The 21,363-nt window shown below is 39.6% G+C and overlaps 1 protein-coding gene and 2 long non-coding RNA genes across 16 annotated transcripts in view; 1 reads left to right on the top strand and 2 right to left on the bottom strand.

Moving 5' to 3' along the window:
- Window positions 1-21,363, bottom strand: part of LOC133222380 (uncharacterized) — a 341,799-nt gene that overhangs the window by 97,627 nt on the left and 222,809 nt on the right. The window lies entirely within an intron of this gene.
- BICD1 (BICD cargo adaptor 1) overlaps window positions 1-21,363 on the top strand; it is a 169,352-nt gene that overhangs the window by 24,105 nt on the left and 123,884 nt on the right. The window lies entirely within an intron of this gene.
- LOC133222240 (uncharacterized) lies at window positions 6,537-7,541 on the bottom strand. The gene is made up of 2 exons (XR_009728241.1): window positions 7,281-7,541; window positions 6,537-7,167 (listed from the first exon to the last, which is right to left on the bottom strand). It is a non-coding gene; the product is annotated as an uncharacterized LOC133222240 (long non-coding RNA).

Here is a 21,363-nt window from a genome sequence, read left to right as displayed (position 1 = left end):
TTATGCAACGTTATCTGGATAATACTGCAAAATTAAGGAAATACGAAGATTTTGTCAGTGTACTTCAAGGATCTTTAAGTTGTTCTTCAAAAGAATGAATTATGAAAAAATTAACTGCATCATATTTTTGAGATATAAGGTGATGAGTCTGGTAGTAAAACCTTTCAAACACCAGGATGAAACATACCAAGTCATATCTCCATTCTTCCTTATTGCATGGCTGCAGATCATTTTTTTATTATTTTTTTTTTATGTTTTCAAAAATACTGTATGTTGTAGAGAATTCCAAGGCTGCAGAGTTTAATTTATAAAGGTAGACTATGAATTTAAAGCAAATAAAGCCCCCAGAACTGCACGTGTCTTATGAGAAATGGCTGAGGAGGTTTAGGCTGGAGAAAATAAAGCTCAGGGGGAACTTATCCCTCTCAACAACTACCTCAAAGGAGGATGGAGAAAGGAGGTGGCTGATCTCCTCTCCCAAGTAACAAGTGATAGGACAAGAGATAAGGGCCTTAAGCTGTGCTGGGGAGAATTAGGCTGAATAGCAGAAAAAAATTCTTCACCGAAGGGGTTGTCAAGCATAGAACAAGCTGCCCATGGAAGGGGTGAAATCATTGTCCTTGGAAGTGTTCGAAAACAATGTAGATGAGGCCCGCAGTGACATGGTTTAGTGGTGGTCTTGGTCTGGGATAGCGGTTGGACTTGATGAACTTGAAGGTCTTTTCTAACCTAGTCAATTCTATTATTCTATGATTTATCTTGACAACTATGTTACTGGAAGTACAGTACTTTAAGTTGCTTAACTAAGCTAAGAAGAAAACAGCTTTTTGTGTACTAATTTACTTAAGCAAATCTGCTCTAAGATGGGGGTGGTTGTGTGTGTATGTAAGTCTGCGTGTTTATGAAACATAGTTGAATGTCAGTCCAAAACATTGAGCAAAAGTTAACTAGGGCTGTTTGGAAAGAATTTCTGTTTGTGAATGTTGTAGCTTAAACCAGAACAAATCCAAGTTTTCTGAGCAATTATGTTTGGGGAGGGGGAGAGAGAGAGGAAGGGAAGAGGGGTGTCAAATATGCTAACAGTGCAATGGTTGCATCTCTTCTAGTGTGGAGTCAAGTACTTCAAAATTAAGTGAAGTGCCAGCCTGAACAAAGATCTCCACAGGCTGAGTGGTTTGGCTGGGTAACTATGTCAGGGTGGGCCCTCTGCTACCTTCTTTTTTTTGGCTGGAAATAATTGAGGAGGAGAGGAGACAGGGTGAAGGTCCAAGGCAGTCTGACAGCTCATTAATGAGAAGGTTTGTTCACAGCCAAAGTTCATCAGTGCTTATAGGAGGCAAAATGTTTTCTTTTCTTGGAACTGTATGTGCTTCAAGTCTGTCAGATGTGAAAATTGTGGTAATTGGATGTACAGTTTTTTATGCAGCCAGTTTCTGTTCTGAGGAGAAATGAATGGGAGCAAGACTTGTACATTTGCACTGAAATCATTTAGCATGAAGCTACAGCATTTGCCTGTTAGTATCTTAGGGAGGTGCAGAGCAGCCTTTGCTCTTCCTTAAAGACCTCAATCTGAGTAACCTGTGGGGGTCTTCAAATTAACAGTTTAGGGTAACTAAGGTGATCAACATGTATCAGATATGAGTGGAAGGCGCTTGTAGATGTTACTGCTAGGCAATAACCTGCTCCTGTACCTTTACCAAGTCTGTACTGGAGTAAAACCTCAGAGCCTTTTCTACTGTTAGGTATTGCTTGATGAAACCAGAAAATGTGGTAGTAAACATGTGGGGGACATTAACCCTTTTTCTAGTGAAGACATGGCCTGGGAATGGCACCTCACACAGCAGCATACACTTCAGAAGCTCTTCTTGCCAGTTGATGGAGGTCCAACATGGCGCTGGCTCCCAGTGGTGTGAGTTGGCTGCTGAGTGATGTGATCAGCACTTGCTTCCCCACAGCTAAATGTATTTGTCGGACCACTGTGGAGAGGGTGATGAAGCTCCGCAGACCACTGCATTAGCTGAGAGCTTGTGAGCCCCGTGTGGTAACTTGCGCTGCTTTTCTGAGGCTGAATGCATCACTGCTCTAGTGTTGGATCATCACCTCATGAAAGAGATGCCACTGCTGTTCTGGAGTTTGCCAGAGGTTCACGAGCAGGGTGTCATCACCATGACAGGGGTATCGCTGTTCTCTGCATAGAGGTTATCTAATGGGAGTTAAGGGTTGTGTGAGTAAGAGGTTGCCAGCCTCCTCTGTAGGCTAGCCCATCTCCTTATTTCACACCTACTGTTTTCTGCTTGGGAAGCCATAGCTACCACTACTGCATATTATTTGTGTTGCTATGGCCCAGATGATTCTTGACAGCGCCTTGCTGATCTCAACAGTGTGCAAGGCACAGAACCAGGGGATGACTTATGTCCCTGAAATCTTGCAGCTCTTCAGGGTATGAACTAATGGTGAGAGCTGTTGATGTAACTAGGCTCAGGGGTTTTGTATGAAAACATTTAGCTTTTGTTGAAATACTTTTTGCAATATTAGAAATTTTCAGCTGAGAAAAACCTCATTTAAAAAATGTTTTTGATTTCTAAACATTCAAATATGCCTTTGGCTTTAACAGAATAAATATGGTTGTACAGGCAAGCATGCAGATTTTAAGATATATTGATAAAGCTTCCAAATATCATTGAAAAGGATATTTTAGTTAAAAACTTACTAATTACCCTTCACCATCATCATTTAATTCTAATCACACCGTTTGCTCCTAAGAAGTGACTGGAGGAGAAACATTTGTGTAGTGTAGGAGAAACATTTCCTTACAAGGCATTAGAAGTTTTTTTTCTTGTTATCACAGAAACTTCGTCAAATTGTCTGCCCTGTTTGAAGAAGGTTTGTATGGAGAGGGGTATGATGAATTTGTTATCTACTTTGAAAGAGAGAGGAAAAAACTTTAGGATAAAAAAAGTCATGCAATCTGATGCAGCATGAAGAAAGATGGGGGAAATCTTCCAGAAATTTAGAAGACAGTTGTTGTAGGGTAAAAAGCTTGTCACTATCACTAGTCAAGGCATAAGTGTACTTGGAGAAGTGGACAAGAAAGTTGCTTAGGCTTCAGGGAATTCTCGTTGAGTATACTGAAGGCATAACAAATCCTTTGTACTTTCTCTCCAGAGACTGCACAGTGTTAAGGAGGAAGAGTTAATAGGACCAAGTCTACCATTTGGCTGAGGGGTCTTGGGATGGAACAATTAATAGAAAAGTGCTAAGAGTCCTTTGTGCAAATTTTTCCCAAGTGACTGCATGGGGGCAATTGCTTCCCTGCTGGAGGTGCAGAATGGAGTGGAAGCAAAATAAATATGTATGGTTTATGAACCTCTAATTGTTATTTGAGTACTAGTAGTTAGATACTGGTATAGCTCAGGGTAGGAGCCTGGCTAGCAGTTGAGTGTTTCCACATTGAATCTTTTATTTGTAGGAGAATGTGCTAAATGTAATGGACTGTGGTGTCCTACCAGTCCAGTGGGAATTACAATCTACTGAATGCAAGTACTGTTGGTGTGTCTGGGCATTGCTACCACTGTGCATCATTCAGTGAATGGTAAGATGCACATTGTCTCCAAAGCTCAGCCATTCTTTATCAAGTGGCCTGGGCTCTGGAGTTAATAACCTTGGTGTTAGAACAACATATTCAATTCAAGTATCTCTTTTTCTTGATTTTTTTTTTTTGGCACAAACTCATTACAGATGATGTTGCCCACTGGATTTATATGAAGGTGCAATTTAGCCTCTGAGTCTAAAGATAACTGTAATTTGTTAACATGCGGTGTGGAAACCCTAATATGTTTTGAGCTCTTTAGCTAATAAGCTTTGCAATCAGACCACAGTTTAAATTGCATAAAAATGATGCCTTGTGGATATTGTGTTTGGTGGGGGATTTTTGTTTGTTTATTTTTAAGATCTAGCATTCAAATCTGTCACTGAATTAAACATGAGACATTAATGACAGTGCTCTTTGCGTAGCCTGTTAATGGTTGCTTCTGCTAAAACAAGATAAAATATTGCAATTGCTTTGCTTCAGAAAGGATGTAAACAGTTTAATTGAAAACTAATTATTATTAGTTTCTGGTGTCATGTGCTGTTGATCAGTTAAATCTAAGTGCAGCTGTTTCTCTGTATTTTGGTTGTCTATTGATGTCCTTAAGGTTAGGGGCAGATGATGCTTTTTTGCACCAGTAATTCTGTGTGCATCCACTGTTTTTGAAATATCTTTTACAGATTACTGCTTTGTGCATTTAACTATATTTTTAAACAATGTTAATGTTGAACAGGAAAGCAGTTTTTTCCTCTGTGCTTTTTTGTGAAGCAGCTTGATGTGTAACAAAGCTTCAAATGGGTTTACTGGCAACACAGAGGAGACACTGATATGTAACTCCTCTGTTGTGATAAACAGAAGGTGCATGAATTTCATAAATCAGGATTATTTGAAGTGGAAGTAGCACATTGCTGCTTCTAGTTTGGTTCAGCTGCAGCAAAAGTGGCTTTCACCTTCAATGGTTCAAAACTTCAGAATATTCTGACTTGGTTTTGATTTTGGGGGATGTAAATTTTTCTCCAATGCTACTAAGAAGCTGTCTATAGTGCTCTTAAAATACCATTTCCATGATTAATAGTGTTGCGTGGTGTATTAGAGCAATAAGACATGACTGTAACTTGAGTGTTTTTGTCTGGAATTCCTTTTTTATTCAAGTGATATTCCCTGAGTTGAGTAAACTCAGCATGTTCAGTCTCTGTAGTCCAGAAGACCAGCAGAGAGCAGGGAATATATGTTATCCAGGAAAGAAATGAACTCGAGTACATATTTAGAGATGCTAAGGTGAAAGGAGCCTGTATGAGCTTTTTGTAATGGCTTTTCTCTCTTGAGTGCAAACCTGCTTCTCCAGTGACTAGGCAGGAGCAAATTGGACTACTGTCTTGAAGGCACAGTGCTGTTAAATGCCATGGCTGCTGCTGGAAGACCCAGCTGTGCAAGGTGCAGTGCGCCTTCTGAATTTGGCTTGTTTTGACTACAGTGACAGCTCATCTGTGGTATGGTCCATGTGCTGCTCATGGAAAGTGTCATTATCAGTTGTGTGGCCTGCATTTTTCCTTTTTGGAAGTGCTATCTATAAAGATATGTTCTTATTTTCAGTGGTATTAGCAGCTTCCTCTCTGGTGCAGCTTAAGCTTCCTACTCAGGAGAAACAAAACTGGCAAAATACTTGCATTTTGAATAGGTGGGAGGCTCCTTGGGTAAGCTCATAGCTGCTAGTCCATCCCCTCTACCTTGCTCTCTGGGTTGCTGCTTTTAGGCTGCACTAAGTTATGTTAAGGTCTGACTTGAATTGGAGGATGAAGAAGCCAAAAAAAGTTGGCTTTAATATACCTTCTCTCTAGGATTTTTGTTTCCAGTAATAATTAGTAGGTAGAGAAGTCAGAGCCCAGCAGGACTTGAGGAATGAACATTAAACAGTCCATGCTGTGCTGAGATGTTTGGATGACCAAGAGCAAAGGGGAAGTAGGCACCTGAAGATACGGCTGTAGGCATTTTTGTGATAGAGAAATATTCTTCTCCAGTTTTGTTCTTTTTGGTTTTTTTTTTTTTTGGTTTTTTTTTCCCATAGGATGTGCTTGGTTATGTTTTGCAAGCATAGTGTTAATGTCATTCATATTTTGGTTATTACCTTTAAAACATCAGTCCTGCAGCCAGGATTGTAAGATGGTGTTTATGACTTGGGAAGAGTGGTTGACTGAATCTTTATACCTGAGTTTCCAGGTACCACTTTTACAAGCAGTAATTAATTCCTTTTCAGCGGTTCTTGGATACTTGTTTATTCCATGCAGTGTGCATTTATTGATTGTTCTCCATGTACTGTCCCATCAGTTTAAAGATTGAAGTCAGGGAGAGACAGGTGACAATGAAAAATATTTTATTACTTAATAAATCAATTCTAATTATTTTTTTTCTTGTATGGAAATGTATTTTGCCTACTAAATGAGCAGATAATCAAATTCTGTACTTAATAGGATATTTTGCCAGGTTTTCATCATCATGGCTGATGTTACTAATACTTGTTAAGCAAAATTACTGTGAGTCTATTCATGCTATCCTACTGTGACAAAATGCATTCAGTAGCATTGGCAAAATGTCTGCATAGAACTGCAAGTGGTAGGTTCTGTTGGGACTATTTATCTGCTTAAAGGTAGGCTTTTATTTAAATCAGTGATTAATATACTTGAGGCAGAATATAAACAGCTATGGAAATGAAGTATTAAAGCAACTGTATGCATAAGTGTATACTATAAATTATTAAACAGAGACTGCAGAGCAAATGGAGACTTTCCTACTGTGCAGTGATGAATTGCAGAAGGAATCGCGCATAGGTATAGTGGTGGTGGTATTTGTATTAGCAGGTTTGTACATAGCTCCAGACCTTCCTCCTTCATGCTTTGGTCAAAACCTTTTCAGCCCATGAGGACTGTGAAATACGAGCTCACTCCTCTAATCCAGATAACAGGGTTTTATTGAGGGACAAATTCAGTAAAGCAAAAGCAACAGCACTGGGTGCGTGACCATAGCCAGGGGTGCACTGATTAGCATTTGTTACAGGTTTCTATACTTTCACTATTGCATTAGTCATATACATATTCATAATTCCTGTGTATAGATGGGGAATATTGTAACTAGCTCTAGGAACTTATTATCATAAGTCTCCTCCTCTTGGCGTCTGTGCACTGCTCTCCGGTGATTGTGGGCAGGGGTCCTGAGGATGAAGTAAGCAGTCTTCCTCATGTGGGCAGGGGTCTTCAAGATGCAGTATGCAGTCTTCCTCATGGTGTACTTTTCACCTTTGGCACAGTTGGATGCCCCCGTAGTCACAAAACTAGCTGAAACCAGACGTATCTGTAACTTTTCTGATAGCTGGCAAAGATTTATAACAGTCCGACCTTCCTGTAAAATTTATTGCAGGATGGGCAGACAAGGAGTATCCAAGCAGATGTTTGGGAGGCGCTGTCTCTAAACTAACTGATAAGTAGAAGGATGGTGTGAAATAATTCATACCTGTTTAGTGGGGCCACTAAATCCTGTTATCTCACCACAGACTTACAACACAAACATTGTTCTTTATCTTCGATCTGAGTTAAGCTAAAGGTACTGTAGAAGGATGGTGTGAAAATAATTCACTCATGTTTAGTGGGGCCACTAAATTCACAGACCTACAATACAAACATTGCTCTTTATCTTCGACCTAAGTTAAGCTAAAAGTACTTTAACTCTGTGTTTTCCAGGCACTAGCTTTCCTCATATCAAGCCCCCCCCCCCCCCTTCTTTTACCTTTACAAATTCTTTTGCTACGTGACTCCATTTTGCTCAAGAGTTCTGGCCATTTCCAACTTGTTGCCTAATCTTGTGTCTTTAGCAAGCTTTGTTTCTGTTATTGTGAACTCATACAGTTATATCCACATAGCAACACCTATGATTTGCGAAAGCCAATACATTTACGTGTTCATCATGAGGACTGTGTGCTGTTGTAATCATCATTTAGGTGTGAGTCTTTGTCTCTACTGGAAGAATGCTCCAGGAGGTTGAACAGGGGCTGTTTTGAATAGTTGTGTGAATCAAATCAAAATTGAAAGATAACATGACTGGGTGATATTTTTGGTGATATTGTATCATTTCCTCTAAGTCTTCAAGCATCTGTGCAGAACAAATGGTTTATAAGGCATCCATCTCTAGTCAGACACTGGCTTAATAGGACATCATCTGAAGCACTCAGATTCCCATTTGTTGTGGAAAAGGCTGAATCTAAAAACTGTTCTTTAAAATAGAACTTCCTCTTCTACCAAGATAAGAAAGAGATAAGGAAAACAGTATGTGGAATTACAAGCCCTGCCAGTTTAATCTGATCTCTTCATGTAGTTTGAGCACCTTTTGAAAGCTAATGTGAACAGGACAATTTGTCTTTGATCAGACAGTGCGGTTATAGTTAATTGGTGAGGTGATAATTACTCTGCCCCTAGAAATCCTCTCTTGAGTGAAAGTGACACCCTCCATGGTCCTGGTCCTGGCTGAGGGCACAGGGATTTGATCTCTCTTTCAGATGAATAGTTCTTCATTCCACTGTGCTTCCAGTGCAAGAGCACATGTTGGTTTAACTGTTTGCATGGCTGTACTTTCAGGTAGGGTCTGCACAAAGATCCGTTTTCACAAGTGTTTCTTAGGAAGATATTTTCTCTGAGTTGGGTTAAGAGACAGCTCTTTTAACAGGAGAAGCAATCCTGGTAATGGTACAGAGAAGGGTGAGACGGACATAACTGTAGCCTACTCTCCACTTTACAATTTACTTCTTGAGTCTGTTCCTTGCTTCCACTTGAGCAGGAGGAGCCCTGCCTGCCTGGGTGGACTCCACACTGGCTCCATCTCTTCTGTGGAAGTTTACCCATTTCTATCTGTGGCCGTGCAAATGATACTGGAGGGATAAATTGGAAACAAAGTCTGAATTCATGAGATGGAAACAAATCTGTTTACAGGTCTCTTAATGAAGCTGCAGACGTTTCTGCTGATGCCTGACGTCGTGGTTTTGTGTATCTGCATGGGGCTACAGAAATGGAGGAAAGCAAAGCAATCATGGCAGCCTACCCTGTCTGTAGGTTTTCTATTTCTGTATTTCCTGGATCATTACCTAGCCCTGCCTGCATCTCTTTGCCCATCATCCATACAGCTGATTTCCTGAAAATGGTGCCTATTTGATTCCAGCCACCTCCAGCTCTCTTGTTTAGATGTATCTGGAGAGGAGCCTTACCCTCAGCAAGCACTTAAGGATTAATGAAAGTGGTGGTGGCAGCTTCCTGCCTGTGCTGGAGCCCTGAATGGTGCCTCCTTGCTTACCAAGGTTTGCTTACTTACCCCAGACAGAGGGCCAGCACCATAACAGTGCAAACAAGATCCAAGTCTTTAGTCTGGGATAGTGCAGTTGCTTAAGTCCTGGTATGCCAGTTTGAGTGGTCACAGATTGCATACAGAAATAAGGCAGCCTCTGCCCCATAGCAACAGCTTGTTATGTGGAGCATAACCTCCTTGTTTCTAGTGTTAATGGAAATTATTCATATATCCAGTTATTTAAGCTATTTAGGAACATTCTGATGAGTGAACTGTTTAATGGAGGGTGATTAACATATGCAAACCACATTGTTCAGCTGAAATCTGTTTACCACACTAAAATGTCAATACTATTATCTGCTATTCTCTTGAAGTGTTAGTATTTCCATCTTCAAACAATGCGGCATTGCCGGAATACCAATTAGGCAGATGCAGTGAGGAGGCAGAGGACTTCTGAAGCTTGTAACAACTCTTTATGTAAATCTGTAAGATCCTCTTCATGCCAGTTATTTTGGGAAATAACATGAATTTTTGGTGCATGTTTCTCAAAATGTGGAATTTTTCTCTCCACTATTTCAAATGGTCTTTATTCACATAAGTAGCAATTAAAAACCCTATGGAGCTTTTAGCTGTGTGTTTGACTATTCCAAATGAGCTACCTTATGAGTTACAAGTTTAACAAACCCTTCCACTGCAGAATTTTCCCTACATCTTCCCTGTTGTCTTGCAAATGCAGACTAGTATAGGGTAATTTTGTGCCAGTAGCAAACGGCTTTGTCCAAACTATTTAAGGTCTAATAGTTTTCATTCAATGCAACTGTATGTCATAAACCCAAATGCTTGTTTGGCGGCTGTGTTAATTTGCAGCATATGATGTGATCTATTTGTGAATGCATTCAATTACTTAAGAATTGTAATAATTAGAATAAAACTTTATAATAAATTCCTCTAATTTTCGGGAAGCATTGCCAAGAAATTGCTAGTACGAAACTAAAAATCATAAGCAGCCTTTAAAAACCAAACAAACCCCATTAAAAAATCATGCTTCTGTGTTTAGCCAGGTATGCAGGTGCTATATCTTAACCACAGCAGTATTACTAGATTTGGAAGCAGCAGAAAATTGCTTATAACTTCCAGTAGGTTTTCAAAGAAGGCCATCACTGTTACAGAATCATTAGTAAGGCTATAACAAGTAAGGCTGGGAAGGAAATGTGATAGCTCTCATTAGAGCAAATGGAAAAGTGGTGAAAAACAAACAAGCCTTTCAAGACCCAAGCCTTTACTCAAGTCTGAAGGTGATGCATTAACTTCAAGCAAGCTACTGACCATGAAGAGTTCTCTGTGTTCAACTATCACCTCTTAGCCACCAGTCATGCTGCAGTGCGAGTACTGGGGGATGTGCTATGGACGAACAAGGAAGATATTTGTAGTACCTCACAATATTTCTTATTGGTCTGACAAAACAAGGAGCTGTGCTTTCTCTGTATTGCCTTCATGTGTCATTGAATTTGTTGATAGTGTTGGCTGAACACCCATGTAACTTCTTTAAATAATAGGTAAGTGCATTTGTAAGAAAATTGTGAAAATATACCTGGGATGTTTTCACTGGAGTTCATTTTGACTTCTGTTATGTTTTTTTATGATGTCTGTCAATGAAGTGGATAATCTACGGTAGGTTTTGACACATCATTAAGTGGGGAACTCCAGGATTTGTCTTAATAGAGACTTTTCAAATATGAAATTTTCGGATAGAACATAAAACCTTCTTGCTTACAAGTATGTGATAAATCATGGGCAGAGAGCAAGCTGTAGGCCATTTTCTGCTGTGCTTTTTTGTTTGCTTGTGTTGGGTTTTTATTTTTCTTTTGTAGAGATGACAGGAAGACAGATTTTAAAATTCCAGTGGTTTGGTTCTTTGCCACAAATTAAGTAAGTTATGAAATAGAAGATTTGCCAAGAAGAGCATTCCTAGGCATTCCAAGCTGTAGCACAGCAATCTGGGGTGGGGAGGGAAAGACTTCAGAAAAAATGGGTTTAGGTCAACACTGGAACATCTTACCAAGACTCTCTTCATGTCCTGGTAATATGGTCCATTGCATTTATGAAAAAAACACAAAAAATGTCTGGGTACTATGCCTGCAACTTCTTCATCTGCAGAGAAGCTTAGTTGCAACTATACTGTGATTGTTTCACAGGTGCAGACCATGCTTGTGTTTTACTAGGTTGAGCAGAAGCCCCTTGGAAAACATGGTTCCATCCTTTTATAGCCTTTTTGTTTAACACATCATGTTAAACGTATTTGTCACTGTCCATATGGCAGTGATAAATGGCTTATTGCACCAGGGCTATGGGATAAATCAATAAAGAAACTTCTTCTTCAGGTATCTGCCTATACCTGGAGGGATATTATTGAGTATCGGAGATGAAGGACAGAACTGTCTAACAACTGGCCAACTGCTGTTTCTTTCAGATAGGCAGACGAGTTTTGCTGGAATTAAAAATCAGTTCTAAGCAATGTAGATGTGAAGTAGATCAGTAATAACTTCATGTAATATCTATCAAAGACTAAGACCTCTTGCACATCTCTAAAAGCAGAAGTTTGGGGTAGCTAGTGGAGACCGGAAAGCTTCTCATCCAAGCAATTACCTGTGTCAGCACCTTTTCCTGCACTGAGTAATATGAATAATTTAGTTCCTAGGTAATGTCAGCAAGAACGGTTTTTAAAGTTTCCTTTATGTTTCTGGCCTTCATATAAGGGCTTCCCCTCTGCACCCCAAAATTACATATGCAAAGCTCAAATACTTCCCTAATAACAGCACTACTGAAGTGCAGGAGTTAGAGATAAGAGTGCAGTGGTGGTGAAATGAAGCCCAGCTCCCATGCTTATTCCTCAATGTGCTGATGCTAGCGGAGGGACTGTGGCTTCTGTCATAGCAGCTTTGCTTTTTCTGTGCATTGCTACTCTGAATCACTTGTGGAAGATGTGTTGCTGTATATTTTTAAGGCAGTTTTATGTTGCTCACAGTGATGGAATGCCATTATAATTTTTGTGAAACATGCAGTATAGGGTGTTGTTAGGGATTTAAGGAGTATCAGCTGCCAGGCAAAAGTAGAGATACTTAATCTCTTTCATACTTGTGCTTTTCAGCTTCACTGAAACAGTGAGGTATCTTCCCTGGGTATACTTATCTGGGTAAAACGCTGTCACTAAAATCGCGTCTTGGTGCAGGAAATGGAGAGGAGGAGGAGGGGGGTGATGGAAAAGCAGCTTTGTATTAAGGAACAAGAATCTTGCTCAAATTTGAGTTGGTGAATATCGCACTGCTATGCTCTCTGTAAGTCCTCTTTTGTCCCTTAGCAGCAATTAGGTAGGAAATAGAAGGGGGGATGAGTAGAACCGAAATGGGTGCTATTTAAATATGCACAGAGGAAATTAAAACCAAAACATGGTATATGTATTTCTGCACTAAACCAGAAACCTAAGTAATAAAGCACAGAACTAAGTGCTTGTCTTTAAAAGAGGCTATTGACATAATATGCATCTTAAATGTGCTAGGAGGATGACAAGTGCTTGGATAATGCAGAATTGAAGTACAGAGAATCACAGAGTAGGCTGAGCTGATGGAAAAACTGCTGTATGCTAAAGCTTAAGGTCAAGTCAGATCAGCAACCTGCCATAATTAATATAAAATCCCAGCAAGTTTAGGCATGGAAAATAAAAATATGGCAGGAGGACTGTATTATTGCCACTAGTGTGGTTGCACCAGCAGTGCTACAGAGGAAAAATGGGAGAGACCATAGAGGGATGAAGTGCAACCAGCTGTGTTGTACCTTATCCCGGGTACCTTTAATATCTGTCTGATTGGAACCTGCCATACTGGGATGGGATACTTTAAGCTTTAGACACTGTCAGTGGCAGTTTCCTGGGCCATCTAGTCAGGGAATTCCTGAGGCAGCATCTGCCTACTGAGCATGCAAAGCAGTTTCAGAATGTCACAGTGGAAAAGCTGCCCTGTGGTAGTAGGTACGGTGTGCATAAATTCAGCATCTATGCAGAGGAAACAAACACCAGAAGCTTGCCTTTCAGAAGCTGAGGACAACACTACTGTGAGAGCAAAAAGGAGGGTGTTTGCTTGCTGTCGGTTTGTTTGGCCTTGTGGTGTTTGTCAAACCTTTAAAACACCACAAAGGCATTGTATTGGAGACTTCAGGGAAAAGAGTATGTTCTGTTAGGAAATACAGAAGTGAAAACAGTGTAGTTATGTAGCAAGGGAAAAGCAGTATTGTAAGAAAACACCCCAAACAAAACACCCAAACCAAAACAAAAATACCAACAAAACAACACTAATCCCAAAGGCTCCTTTGAAAAATGAAAGTTGGATCCAAATGGGAAATGGAAGGAATAAGAGAAACCTGGCAGGTCAGATTAGAAACTTGTAAAAAGTAGAAATAAATACAAACTATTTCCTTTGCAAATACATTAGAAGTAGGAATACTGTCACTGATTGTGCTGCCTTCTCCCTGCCGTAGCCAACAGACCACTGTAGTAGGGGCTGTGTTTGTTCTTTTTTAGAAAGCATTCTGAGAAGATATTTACATTAGTAAAATCAAATTATTTTTTTTACTTTTCAAGTGGAGAATGCTGGATGTTTACATGCCACAATCCTCCCATATAAGGGAGTGGGCTGGCAAAGGCTTTGTCTTGGTGTCTGTAGAAGTGACTGGAGGAACAAATAAATAAAATAGGTAATACCAGGGTAATAACTGGTATGCATTGAAGAATGAAAAAGCTACCTGTGATAAGTAACTGCTGACTTTAATATGATTTTGCACCACAAGACTGAAAGGATGGTGGGAGTGGTGTGGGGGGAGACAGTTTCTGGGGAAGACCAAAAAGCCAGTTTGTTGTATGAGGTGGTTAATCAAAGTTACTTTCAATAACACAATTAACCTTTGGCTAAACATGATGCATAGCAGAATGGTCAGAATGGGTTTTGCAACGACTTTTGCCCCCTTATTTGTTGGAATTCTTTGAAGCACATGATGATTATGTGAACAAAGAAGAGACTTTGGTGAGGTGGTATACTCAGATTTTCCATAGGTATCTGGCAAAATCCCTCACCACTCTTTAATTTGAAAGAAAAAAAAAAGACCCCCCCCAAAAAAAAATCCAACAAAAAAAAAAACATCAAAAAAGAACCAAACAACAACCCCAAAACCAGTAAAAATACCACTCAAACAAGAAAACCCACCACAAACAAACAAATTCCCCGCCCACTGCAATGGACCATAAAGGTAGGTCTTCATATGACCTAATAATGGATGAAAAATTACAAAGTGCAAGTTGCCAGTAAAATGAGCAAATCTCACAGTGAAGGAAAGCACCAGTAAACTATTTCAGAGATGTCTGCTGGAGCCTGTGCTGCTCGATATATTGATGAATAATGTGGAAAAGGCAGTGATCAAGTTGCTGATGATACTTAGGTATTCAGTGTAGTCAAACTGAGACCTAACTGAAAAACTGTAGACAGGCTTTATGAGTTTGAGCAACTGGGCAATAGAAGGGCAAATGAGAATCAATATATTGATTTGAGCTGCCACTTTACCTTCAGAAGTAATGTCTTAAGGTTATAAAAGACATTCTTACAAACCCAGCCCCTCAGTAGAGGTCAAACTCCACCTCCAACACCCCCACACCTCGCAAATCAAACCAATCAAATGGCAAGAGTTAGGGAAGTAATGGAGAACCAGCAGAAAACTTCACAGTGGCCCTATGTAGGGCAGTAGCGCACCTGTGTCTTGAATACTATGGGCAGTTCTGCCTCCCTTGTGCTCTACCATTTCTAACTAAAGTAGGTATGGCAGGAGCAATGAAGGTGATTAAAAACCTTATTTCTGAAAGTGGAATGATGAACTACAATAGAATTCTTCCATCTGGAAAGCGGCTCCAGTTGCAGTGATACGAAGAACATCTATGTGTTTGCGACTGTCAGGGGAGATAACTAGGGAATGACTCTTCACTCTCTTCTCCAGCAGAAGATCTAGCAGCATCAAGCAGAACTGGTAGGCTACAGGTACAAAGTACATGAAGGAAATTTTTTCTGCATAGTATAGTTAGACTGTGGAGCTTAACATGTGGCACCTTGTTTCACAAAATGATTGCACAGGTTTCAGAAATAACCTGTTGAAGGCTGTTAACTAGGAAGATAGTATTTCTGGCTCGGGAAGTCTCAGATGTGCAAGCTAGCATGTATTCTGAGGATGTCTTGGTGCATGCTTTACCAGTTTCTGAGCACTTTCCCTAGGGCTTTGCTATTGCTGGCTCTTGAAAAGCATAGGTGGGCTTTTGCCTGGCTTGTACAGCCTTTCATACCTTGCCGTAAATAGAAAACAAGTTTATATATGGACAAATACCTATACATGACACTAGGCTTTTCAGGTAGTCTCTCACATACTTTCACTGAGAATGTGACCCAGCAATTGTTTGAAGAACTGGATGCTTTAAATGATTACTGTTTTGGGTGTTTTCAGGGTGGAACAGAATAATAAGGCTGGTACCAGGAAATAAAGAAAAAGACAGGACATGCACTTCATACAAAATAGGTCAATGTTCCCCACTGCCTGGGGTAAGCCCTTGGCTCTCCAGAATCTGCATCCGTTGCAGATGGGATGGGCAATGGAAAGTGCATTGCCCTGTTCGCTGAAGGAGTGAAGTGACTGAGAAACAGAAAGGCTTGTCTGAGGATGAGGAGCAGATGATGGAAGTTCACTGGCTAGCTTCAAGTTATGTGATTTGCTGGTGAATTTGCTGATACTGGTGAAAGAAAGTCTGTGCTGAGTTAATACACTTAGCAGTATGAAAAACAGCTTTAAATAATGCAAGTATGGAGAGCAGCTAATTAGGAATGGTCATCTATGAAGTTGTACTTCTTACAGTGTTTTCTGGTGCAGCCTTAAAAAGCATGTTATCTTTTCTTAAGCATGTGGTAGAAGTTTTTTCCTGTTGGTGTTCCTCTTTCTTTTCTGACTTGCACAGATGCCTTAGAAGTCTTCTACTCTCTTTGTATAGCACATGGGAGTTGGTGTTTGTGGTTCCTAAGGATTTAGGGTACAGGAAACTGGCCTGTACAGTGTATGTGTGTGCGAAATGGATAACTTAAGATCCTGGTTTTTGAGGAAACCTAATCACTGCAATATGATTTTTTTTTAAAGGAAAAGAATTGAAAACAGTATGTATTTCTTAAAAAAATTTTTTTCAAGTATTGTAAAAAATGCTAACAGCTTTTATTTAAAAGTGGCATAATGAAGACCTGCAGAACAAAATATTGTCCATGTTTCAAATAGTTATTATGGTAATTCATAACATTGATAGTGGCTAATGCTTAACATATAATCAACTGCAGCAGTTTTTCACTAATTCTCCTAGTCTAATTTTGTGTATATTTAACTGAGCTAGCATGGCTAATTCAATTTCTTTTATCAACTCTACCCATGGCAAAGGTCTGTGAAGCTATTTACATCATTAAGCTGGAATGTGAGGGAGACCCTTCTTTCTCCATAAACTGATCAGTTCCTTTAACACTGCAAGATGCCCTGAAACCCATTACTTGTACCACAAAGTGCATCTTGATTGAATTGTGGTACTTACCTTTTTGCCTATGCAAGCTCTTTTGTTCGTTTTCAGTTGTCCTACAAAACTACTAGAAATGTTTTCAGGTTTTGCTTTTTGTTTCTGCTTCAATTTGTGATTTTGAAATTTATTTTTTCCCCTTTTATGTGCAACCAGGGTTTGAAAAAATAATAAAAAATAAGGACTATGTGGCATGAAGCTACCTAATTCCTGCTAAGCTCCTTCACATCCTGGATGGAACTCCTTCATCAGTCCTGTGCATGACCACAGTATGGTGAAGCTCACAGCTTAAACTATTACCATAATGTGATAATTTGAGGGGATACTCTTGTCAGGAGGAGGACCCTGCATGCCTGTTAGGAGCTGAAGCAGCTTGAGAAACTGTCCATATAGTGCATGGGTGTTAGCACTGAAATCCTTGCCCTTGGGGCTCTGTTCTCTACGCTTTAGAGAATATTTCCTCCTGCCTGCTTAGCTTCTGTAATCATTGTTACTGCTCATGGAAAGGATGAGAGGAACTTATTTGTTTTCCTACGTAATGTAAGTTTGAAAGGTGCCAGGAAGGTTGGAAATTATGAAAGCTCTGAGGAATTAAAAAGCAAGAGTGAAGGCTGATACTGCACTACATGGATTTTCTATTTTAATTATGTTTCAACTTCCTTTGCCATAGAAGTGCTATGACTCAGCTTCATAAATCGTGAAGGTTTGAAACTGTTTAGAGAATCTTGCAAAAAGGTTCTTGGTTTATGAAGAATGAATTCATTTCCCTGTAGGTGTTCTGGCTCTGTGATGACCCAGACAAACATTTATACAAAATATTTCAATTGTTCTTCTTTTGCTGTGCTCTCTTCAGTGAAAAAGGAAAAGGCTCTTTGAGACATTTGAGTTGTGATACAAAATGGGAACAAATCCGACTCATCTAACTAACATGAAGAGGCAGAGTGCACCTGAGGATTCCCTGCTAGCATCTCCTACACAGGCATAAAAAAACCCAACCCAAACCAAAGCACTAAACCATCTTAAGATCACCTCAGATTTTTAAGTGCTTGGAAGCAGAGATGGTAGTTTGCAAATTTTAATGTGTGGTTTAAATGTGAGTTGTCATACATGAGATTGTAGATCTTATGCTTGGAGCATATACTTTTTCATATGAATATTCTCTATAATTTCTTCAATGATACCATAGCTTTTTGGGTAGTATCTAAACAGCAGATGTTTTTTTTTTCAGTCCGTTTTCTTGATTGTAGTATCAATATTTCCTTGAGTGTATCAATATTATTGTGTTTACAATGTAAATTCCTGGAATCAATGAAGATCTGATGTCCACAAAGCTTTCTTTGCTTGAGAACATTTACCACCTTAAAGAAAAAAAAAACAACGAACAAACAAATCCCCCTCCCAAACTTCCTTGTGATAACACAAAATTCATGTCCTAGATGTGAATATATATTAAAGCTTGACTGCACTTGACTATTAATCTTAAGAACTATTTTTCTGCATGAATATTTCTGAAGAAAATAGGCCATCTTATGAAGGGTGCAGGTTTTTATGTATGTATAATTTCTAGTAGAACTACACTTGCTGGGTTAACTTCCCTCAAAGGTGGAATGTGTTTAATCCACAGCATCCTTCATTGTGGTCATTTGGCAGAGGTCTCTTTACTGAAAAATAATGATTACTTTTTGTTTTTCCTCCCAGACTTTTATCTGTTTGCAGACGGATAAAGTGTAAACAAGACAAAACAAAACAACCCTTATTTGTAGTGGGCCATCAGACAGATAAAGTGTAAACAAGACAAAACAAAACAACCCTTATTTGTAGTGGGCCATCATCCCAAAATAGAGCATTCTAAGCCAGAGAACAGGGCAGGTTACTATTTTAGAGAAGATACAGATTCAGCGGGAGGGTTTTATCTAAAGGAAAGTTCTATGGTTTCTATATAAAGTTCCCGGTCTTTGTGAATCTGACAGATGGGGGTGTCATTTTTCAGGATTATGACTCATCTTGTATATTCTAAGTATAGTTATTACTTTGAGGCATTTCGTAATTTATTCACTGACAGGAGTTGTCGCAGCTGTCTGCAGGATAAAGATTTTTCTCAGTGTTTCAGCAATGGGATGAGTACTTTAAGTGGGATTCTGCTCAGGGGCCAGATCCGGAATTCAGAAAAAAGGCTAAATGGATCAAAGGTGCATTGTTATAGCTTTTCTCATTGTGCTACTTTTCCAAACCTGCCAAGGTCCCTGATGTTTGCAGAGGAAGTCATTGAGAGAGGTAGCATGTATCAATATGGGAGAGGAAAAGGGGAATAGCCTCAAATACATGATGCTGAGGTGTATAAGATTATTCATCATGTTTTCTGCTTAATGAGCTTATCTGCCTGCAGTTATAGTATAAAAGACAAAGATGATGAATAACCACACATGGTGCAGTTTTCAAAACCTGGGACAAAAGATTGTTCTTTAGACACCTAGTAGGGTTGCACCCCCAAAAAATAAAGATTCTTGTTACTTGTCTTTATCAGAAACATGTTTCTATTAATCAGGATGATACAAGAAGGTGTGAAATAGCAGGTGAGAGCTGGCTGTGTTTTAAGGGTGGGAAGGAATGGGACGGGAGTTTGACGCGTCCTGCAGGGGATGGAGAAGAAGAGAGCGAATTGCGAGGTTAGATGAAGGAGTCTAGAAGCAGAACGTTTTGCTACCAGAATTTTCCTGATCACCTCAGTCATTTCTGAGTTTCCTGTGTCTGCAGCTTGGCAACAGAAGTAATACAGCTCTCCTGAAAATCGATGGGAACTGGTGAATGTTCAGCATATGATTTGAAGCAGGCAATCTTGACGGTTGTATGCAGTGAGCATACTGTTAGGCATTTAGGGGAACAGGAATTGTATTTGATTTGCATAGTGAGAAAAGATGGAAAAAACACCAAAACCTCTGACCACATAAGTCTTTGAAATGAGCACTGACATGCTGATCACAGCACCATGTTCTCTAACTCCCATAGCTCTGCCAGCCTTGTCTATTTGCTTAGGATATGTCTGCTACATTGAGGTGTCTTCTCCTTGGGTGATTTAAGATTGAATGACTAGGATTAGGCATGACTGATTTTCCTCGTAGTGCTAATAATGCTTTTAAAATAAAAGAGGGGAGATTCAGGCTGGACGTGAGGAAGAAATTTTTCACAGTGAGGATGGTAAAACACTGGCGCAGGTTGCCCAGAGAGGTGGTGGATGCAGCACTGCTGGAGACATTCAGTGCCAGGCTGGATGTGGTTCTGAGGAACCTGGCCTAGTTGAAGATGTTCCTGCTCATTACAGAGGGGTTGGATGAGATGACCTTTGAAGGTCTCTTCAACTCAATCTATTCTATAATTCTAATAATGGTAATTACTGCTTTTAAATGCAGAACTTTATACACCTTATGTTGCTTGAAAAAACCACAACAAAACAAACCCCCCTTCATAATGATATTTGCCTACTGTACTGCATGACCCTGAGTATAGTTTACCATAAAACAAAGAGGTATTTTGCTTGCAGATGACAGCATGGAGGAGCATTAGCAGAATCAATAACACATTAAAGATTCAGGCTCCATTAGGTTGATATGACAGATTATTTTCTCTGAGTGCTGACATCATGCTTGGTTACATCCATTCCTGGATCTTCACGAGTAGAGCTGACTCAGCCCTACTGAGAACTTCAGTCTCTCAGGAGATCTTCCCTTGTGCCTCCTCCCACAGCGCTGTGCCTGCTGGTGTGGTTGCCCAGTTAGCTTTACGGAGGCTGCAGACAGTGCTGTAACCATCAGGATGTCCTAGCACTGTGGTCTGCCTTGAGCTTGGTGCTGGCTGGGATGCTCAAGGCAGTCCTTGCAGGCCTTGCCAGATGGTTGAGTTATCCAAAAGGGGAAGGTAGGTTGGAAGTGGTTTGTGGAAAAGCCACCAAAGGAAGGATAATACTGGGGAGGTCAACAGGAGAGTGGGTTTCTTCATTGTAGTTTTTGTAATGATTTGCATGACAGCGTGCTGCAATACCGGGGTATTGGAGTGGGACTAAAGAGCCGCAGCCTTGCTTCTTAGTTATGTCTCTGTCTCACTCGGTGGCCTTGAGTAAATTGTTTTCAATTTTCCCCATCAAATAAAATCAAGAAAATAACGCTTATGTATCCTCTTATAATACTTTGAAATGTCCAATGGAAAGGTTGTGTTATTATTCATAGACTTGCTTTTTTCCTTTTTATATTTTTGGACATGAAATATTTTCATCTCTCACTCTTGGAATATTAATTTCTCACTTAACAATATTGTTTCATGCTTGCCAAATTATTGCTTTAATGACAATAATGCCAGTGTGCTGGTGGAGAAGCTACATCAAAGGAAAATTATAAAATGATTTGATTTTTCGAAGGCACAATGTTTACTGCATTGCACACAGTGGCTGGTAAGAGGGAACTTTTCTGATTAAGTATTCAGTTGTGTTTCTAGGAAACTGTTGGTCTCCATTAACACAGTTCCTTCAAAAAGCCCAGGAGTAAAACTTTGCAGTGCCATTTATGAAATTACAGAGTTTTCATAATTGCATTAGCAGGTCTTGTAAAGCTTTATCAGATAAGGTAGGTAAGGTGACAGTTTGTAAAAGCAGCTGCATAACTTCTTCATCCATAGATAAGATAGATCAGAGATTTAAGTTCCTAACTATAGATTTAGATAGTGTAACCCTATACTCTTAGTATTTAATTTTGTGTATGTCATTAGGAAACTTCACTTTATAATGTGATTTTTAAAATGTGTAATCAGCTATTCTTTCTTCAGTTCGATTCTC

This window comes from Neopsephotus bourkii, unplaced genomic scaffold (genome assembly GCF_033783945.1).
Source record: "Neopsephotus bourkii isolate Nb327-2 ecotype Australia unplaced genomic scaffold, CSIRO-AGI_Nbou_v1 NB_1589, whole genome shotgun sequence".
Taxonomy (NCBI): Eukaryota; Metazoa; Chordata; class Aves; order Psittaciformes; family Psittacidae; genus Neopsephotus; species Neopsephotus bourkii.
This window is presented reverse-complemented; position numbering and strand designations above follow the sequence as displayed.